Source organism: Mercenaria mercenaria, chromosome 4 (genome assembly GCF_021730395.1).
Source record: "Mercenaria mercenaria strain notata chromosome 4, MADL_Memer_1, whole genome shotgun sequence".
Taxonomy (NCBI): Eukaryota; Metazoa; Mollusca; class Bivalvia; order Venerida; family Veneridae; genus Mercenaria; species Mercenaria mercenaria.
The window spans coordinates 16,115,819-16,123,651 of NC_069364.1; positions in this window are offsets into that span (position 1 = coordinate 16,115,819).

Genomic DNA, 7,833 nt, shown 5'->3' on the forward strand with positions numbered 1-7,833 from the left:
TGTGCTTGCGTTTACCATTGTAGATATTTCACAAATTATCTCAGTTTTGTAGTAATAATAGAGTTTATACACCGACTGATATAAAAAATGTAAAGTTACCAATATACTCTGAATTACGTTCTTGGTCGTTAACAAAAAGTTTCTAATAACTATTTTATCTTTCTACATACTTAGTTAATATATATAGCACAGACGCCTTCAGCCTTAATATAGTCTTTCGGTATTTATTGTAGATCTACATCTTCAAAGTATAGATCCCCAAATTAAACAACTTGACATTGAAATCTATAAAGAAGTAACAAAAATATGGTCGGAAAACAAAGATCTTTTTTTTGGTCATTCTCGAACAAACTAGTATAATACTTTTTTCCAGACATTATTTGCAGGGTATCTATTCGCTGACTTTGTTTCATATTATGCTAACACATTTAATATCATCTTATAGCATGTTTAGCACTGAGGCAGATGTTAATTCCTCTGCAGTCGTGTACTTAAAACGATATTATTTTAAAAACTTGTAACGTAAAGTTAAAATTCAAAATATATATCTTACATTAAGAAAAATATGAAATTACAAATGATAGTTAATATTTACAAAGCAAAGGCTCAAAATACTTATTTAACTTATCATTCAAAAGATCTGAGACATCATTTCGGCAGAGATTTGTTATCTGATACCGTTTGTGATAAATGTAAGGTGTATTGATAAACGTAAAACAATAGATGACTTGCCACAGTTTATACTGTTGAGAAGTATGTCACGTAAAGACAAAATATACAAAAACATAGGTAGGTGACAAAGATTCAGAAGAAATAAGTGACAATGTGAAGTAATTTTTACTTTTCAAGTAATGAACCCAGGCAAATAGCCGTATTGGAAGTGGAGAAAATGCATACTACAGTCGACGCCCTCTAGCCACGGGTTGAGTAGAACTGAACATTTTATTTGCACAAATACCAAAAGACAATTAAGAGACATTGGTCTATATGGAACCTTCAATGATATACTAGAGCGCAATTCCATGAAAAGTGGCGGTCCCCAGTTAAAGTGAGGAACGAGAAATAATGGGCAGAGCTAAAGAAAGTAGAATTTAGAAAGGGAAATTGGGGTTATGGAACATCCATATCACAGAAACTTTCAAAAGAAACAAATAAAAAGAAAGCAGGCGCCATATCCAAACGAATCATGATTGTTTGCATAAATGAAATGCAAACTCATCAGTACTGACAGCAGGATAAACATCCAGTCGTTACTTTGCTTCCACTCTATACGTCTGTAACGCTCTCTTATGCAGTGATTCAGATCCGTGGTTCTGATGGAACATAGTTCTCGAGATTGTGCTGATGAATCCATACTCACGTCATTACCTACAAATGAAACAACAATACTGAATATCAGTAATTCTAACATTTCAGCTTCTCCGCAAATGAGAGATGATTGGGTGGGTGGCACCTCATCAGAGACAAATATAAAGAAGGTAACTCAATATACAAACTTTTTAAACTTAAATGACAGTTATATTCCTCAACCAGATCCAAAAGAAGACTGGCTGTTAAATGTACATGGATATCAACAAGGTAATGAGGAATTCAATGATGCAAGTACAAGTTTCCCTATAAATTCTAACTCTGATGATCATGATAACTCTATTTCTGACACTTTTGATGAACTGCGTTCACTTACAAATGAAAATGGAAAAAAATAAGATCTATCATTAGTTATTCAGATATAAATAGCCTTCGTTATAAAATTGAAGATCTAAAGCATATTTTGATGATAACCTAGTAGCTTTTTTTTTGCAGTTGCTAAACCCAAAATTAATGAGTTTTGATAACATTCTATTCTGTGCAGATGGTTTTAAATGATGGAACGAAGAGATAGGGATCCCCACGGAGGCGTTCTGATGACTGCCGTAACCTGCCTTTCAATGGTATGACTGCCGTAACCTGCCTTTCAATGGTAGGACTGTCGTAACCCTTTCAATGGTAGGACTGCCGTAACCTGCCTTTCAATGGTAGGACTGCCGTAACCTGCCTTTCAATGGTAGGAAAGACCTTGAGTGAAATGATATAGAGTGTTTGTGTTATAAACTCCCAATGAATAAAAGAAACTTGTGTAGTCTTAATGCATATAAGCAACCGTCTATGTCCGACTCAGTTTTTGAAGTCTGCTTTAGTAAATGTAAGGATAAACTATACATGGTATTTGACCATTACATCTGTATTTGCGACTTTAATTTCTATTTACTTGTAAAAGATAAAGTAGGCCTATAACAAATATCTGTGCTAGTTTTAACCCTAACAATACTATACGTGGACCAACCTGTTTTCTGAAAAATCAAACTCGAACTTTAGTTGGTGCAATTTTAGCACATTCCGAACGTTTTCTCTGCAATATTGTAAATTCTAGCTGTGGTTTAAGCTCAGAGCTACATTACTGAGAGATCATTGTCAGTATGTACCTAAAAGAAAGTCACTTTCAGAAGTTATAAAAGTTTCGATGCTGATCAATTTAATCATGACTTGTCACAAGTAACTTTTCATGTAGCACACATATTTGATGATGTTGATGACATTTACTGGGCAATTAATTGTTACTGAAACAAGTAGCTGATGACATGCCCCAACTAAAAAAGACGATACCAAAAAGTAATTTACCCCAATATCTGAACTCCTATGATAGAAAAGTTATGTATAAAACCAGACAAGCTAAGAACATATATCTGACAAATATTTGAAAACTGGAAGCTTTATACTTAGAAATGTTAACACAAAAATAAAACGCGAATCTATCACGGTTTATTTTAGGGAAAGGTGTGATGGTGACCCGCAGTCAAAAGACTTCTGGCCAACTATCAAACCTTTCTTATCTCAAAAATCTGTTCTAAAATCCGACAGTCAAATCATACTTAAAGATCAAGAATTAAATAAACCATATCTGATCAAAACAAAGTTGTAGACAAAATGAATTCGTTTTATGCAAACATTGCAAAACATTGGTATTAATAGTAGTACCACAGTAAGTAAGGGCCATCCTAGTATCAACGCAATTGTATTGCAACATGCTTTAAAAATTAGACTGTAAAAATGCCATTCCCCGGAAAAAAAAACAAGGCCTGAAGCCAAAGTCTTTCCTCTCATACCACTACCATTGGAAACACAATTTTAGATAAAGGAGAATTTCCGCCAAAAATTAATCAAGCTTAGGTGACCCCTTTAAAAAAGATGACCCCTTTGTTGAAAAAAACTACACATCAGTCCTTTCTAAACAGCATTTCGAACTTCTTTTAGCCACTCTTCTGCGGCTGGTAGAAGACTTGAAATAGGCTCTAGATAAGAACAAATATGTGGTTGCGGTGCTGACTGACCTGTCACAGGCCTTTGACTGTCTGCCCCGTGGTCTAATTAAACCCAAGTCAAAAGCTTATGTTCCTACAGATAATGCATGAAAATAAACGAACAGATACTACATGTCAAGTTAAAATTGATAATGTTAAAAGCTTGGATCAATTTTAGGACCTCTCATTTCTATATCTTTATAAATAACATTATTTAATTTGTTTATTAATCTACTTTATACAACTAAGCAGAGGACAATACCCTGTCCGTCAGTCATGTAAATCTGAATACCTTCAAAAATACTTTAGAACGGGAAAGCAAATCTTTAATACATTTGTTTGGCAATAATCGAATGCAAGCAAATCCAGAAAAAAAGTCGATTTGTATACGAACAAAACAAATAAGGTAATAAAATCTTTTAAAATTGACGACATTTAATGAGATCATATGTGAAGATGGAGTTAACTTTTGGGAATTAATCTTGATTACCTCATAAATTTTGACAGTCAGGTCACTAATTTATATTAAAAGGCGACTGACCCACACATTTTAGGCGAAAATTATTTTCTTTAAAAAATCCATAAAAAGTGAGTACTCTGAAAGTAACAAGTGGTACAAACTTATTGACATAATATTTTTTCAAGATATTCTTGTGCAGAAGGTAGTAAACCGTTGCAACGCCTTTGAAATAATGCAGAAAAATTTACATTATTCTTGCATTTTTACTAATATCTAACTTTTTTTTTTACTAACTTTATCATTTTTCAGTGTCATATATAAAATATATGCCAAACTTGGTGGAAATGAACACAAAATTCCCCCAAACTGTGGGCGAGTAGCTTTAAATGTCATGCGAAGATTAAGTGAATACTATAATTATTAGTTATTTTTAAGACATTCATTAAATCCAACTTTAAATATTGTCCCCTAATTTTGGCAATTTGTAGCAAAAGTAATACAGAAAAATGGAAAACTTCAATATAGAGCACTTAGGATTGTTTTGGTGAGTATTCTTCCTCATACGACATAGATCTACTGTTAAACAAAAATCACATGACATCTCTTCATTTTTGGCAGATAAACAGCTATAGCTACTGAATCACTAAAATTAATACAATATATGTCACTAGAAGGACTCTTCTTACTGTAAATACGTTAGAAGTACCATGGGTGAAATCTGTCAGGTGTAGCAAAAATTAATTTAGGTTTGGGACTATCAGCCTGCGGAAGAGACTGCCAAATGATATAACGATCATGGATAATTACAAGAAATTTTTCCGACGACTGGGCCCAAATGTATATGTCTCTTAGTTTAATATCCGACGTTAAGGACGGTTGCGGCAGTTTTGGATAAAAGAATCCCAATAATAGAATCATGAAGTTGTTCAAACTTTGTATATGAACAAAGGGTCGTGTTAGAAACATAATTATGAAAATATCGAAGGTCACCATGCTGGTTCAGGAGTTATCTGCCTTTGAATATGCAAATTTGAAGAAAAATCCAGTTTTAAGAGCAGATAACTCCTAAACAAGCATGGTGACCTCAAATTGTTTCTGCATTTTTCTGTTTCTAACATGAAACTGTGTTCATATACAAAGTTTGAACAAAATCTATTTATTGGGAAAGTTTTGCCCCATCTCCACAAGAAACTGCAGCTAGTGTCTTTAAAGAAGTCAGTTTCTGGTATTTGTATCTTGATTATTTAGTTTCAGAGCTTAGTTATTAGGCATTTGTTAAGTAGATCTATACGAAAACACAAGTAAATATAAGCTCAACATAAGTAAAACACATGTATGCACATTTAAAGCTAAGAAGAAATCTTCTATATGTTAAAGTACATTTAAAGCAACATAAAACATAGCTGGCACTAAGAAAATAAGAAGAAATCTCCTACATGTTAAAGCACATTTAAACAACATAAAACATAGCTGGCACCACAAAATAAGAAGACATAAGCATACAACAGGCTGCGAAGCTAAAGCAAAAAAAAACAACAACATATGGATTACATGCACAAGAATAAAAAAGAGCATTTAAATACTTCTCTGTAAAACTTCAATGACCCAGTTTCAGTTTTATTATTATAAACTGCTTGCCATCATTCTGTCAGGAGACGTTGCATCAAATCCTGGCCCAGTAAAGTTTCCATGTGGAACGTGTGGGCGTTCAGTTGCAAAAAACCATAGGGCTATGTGCTGCGACAAATGTGATATATGGTCACACATAAAATGTGTGGGCATCTCACCAACTGAGTACATCAGACTTGGTAACTCAGACAAACCCTGGTTCTGCGATGGATGCATAAACTCTACAGAAGGCTCTGTCATTAAATCAAATCAGGATATTTCTATTGGTGAACATAATCATTCTCTCAATAGTAGTTCAAGTAGTTATCAGCAATCAGTCTACTCTACGAATATTGAGGATAGTAGTTTAAACGTTTCAATCTCAGATGATGTCTCTATCTCACCATTACCTTTTGTGGAACTCCGAGAAATACGACAGAAACATAAACAACTTTTAGTTGCACATTTGAACATAAACAGCTTGAAATCCAAATTTATGGAAATATTAGCTGATAAAATTATAGACATTCTGTTCCTCTCCGAAACTAAAATAGATGCATCATACCTTGATTCTGCTTTTAATATTTCAGGCTATAAACTTGACAGAAGGGACAGGGATATTCATGGTGGAGGACTAGCCTCCTTTGTAAGATCAGACATACCATCAAGGAGAAGAAAAGATCTTGAGTGTAAAAACATTGAAAACCTAGTTTATGAGGTAACCCTTTACAAAAGTAAATAGTGTTTTATGTGTGCATACAGGCCACCTAGTTTAAATGCTGACTATTTTATTGAAAATCTCAGTAAATCTTTAGATAAATGTTTAGCTTTATTTGACAACTATGCAGTTATTGGTGATCTAAATTTTGACTTGCTCTCTGATAGAAAAGGAAAACCTCTCCTAGATTTTTGTGAACTTTTTAGTCTGACAAATATTATTAAGGAAGCCACATGCTTTATGAAAAATTGTAAGCCATCTCTTCTGGATGTACTTTTAACAAATTCTAAAACATTATGTGTTAAAACTTTGAATTTTACAACAGGTATAAGTGACTGTCATAATATGATTAGTACAGTAATAAATAACATGACACCAACCATTGAAAAACAAAAATGTGCTTTTAGAAGTTTTAAGAATTTTAACCCTATAGATTTTAACTCTGATTTAGGAAACTTGAATGTACAAGAAAGCTTGTCTCACAATAGAATTGATATTAAAGATATCTATAACTCTTTTGAATCAGAAGTTGGTAGGATCATAGACGAGCATATTCCAGTTAAATATACATACAGAAAAAAGGACCAATTGCCATATATGAATAAGGTATTAAGGAAAGCAATCTATAATAAGAAAATGTCATATCATAAATATCTAAAATATAAAAGCTCTAAAAATTAGGAAAATTATAGACAAAAAAAGAAATCTTGTAAATAAACTTAAAAAGAAGTCTTAATAACTACTTTATGGAAAGGTGCTTAGGTGGATGCAAATCAACTGATTTTTGGCAAACTATAAAACCATATATGTCTAAAAAAGCATGCAGTAATGAGAATAAGATAATTTTAAGTGAAAACAATAATTTTCAATGATTTTTTTTGTAAATGTGGCAAAAGATAGGACTCGCTCATTCGGCTATGACGTCCCGACTTGATTAAGGTATACATGTAAGCTGTTGTCTCACTCACAGACACTTTGGCAGCCTCCTCCACCCCCCGCACAACTACTACGCGCCTGTGAAACTTTTTTTCTTCATTATCATTGTATATTCCGACCCATCACTAATCATACGACCGAGGTAAAACTTGTCTAAGCTAGTTTTTATATTAGTCATCTCGCAATGGCTTAAATATATAATCAGTGTATTAACTTAAGGTATTGGACCCCTAATAGTAATGTTTTAAAAATGGCATTTGCTTGATATATTCTTAAAGTTGACCATGTTTCACACTGTGTTGCAAATTATAAACAACTTTCACCGTGCCGTTTTTTGTAAATTTTGTGTAATATATGGTATTTCCTCACGCTCAAGAAGAGACAAAATTCAATGTGATGGCCACAATCTAAAATGCTTGCAGAGAATTCATTACAGCATTAATTTTGATAAAAGAAACATCAAACTATTGTTAAACAATTATAAAACACAAAATAAAACTTTAAAAATCATTTTTGTCTAGGGTGCCTCAAGTAAACAGATTTAATGAGACAGAACTCTAACTCCAAAATTGAAAAAAATAAGGTCGAATCCGGTGGGTCTGTTTTGAATTTTGATCACTTCATTCAAAAATAACCTTGGGGCAATAGTAAAACCTACCTGCATTTCTTCCACAACATGTAATCTAACGAATGAAGGCAAAATAGAGAACTTTTACCGCACGTAACTCAGTATTTTTAAAGATGTCTAACTCTACCCCTCCTGATTCAGAGGT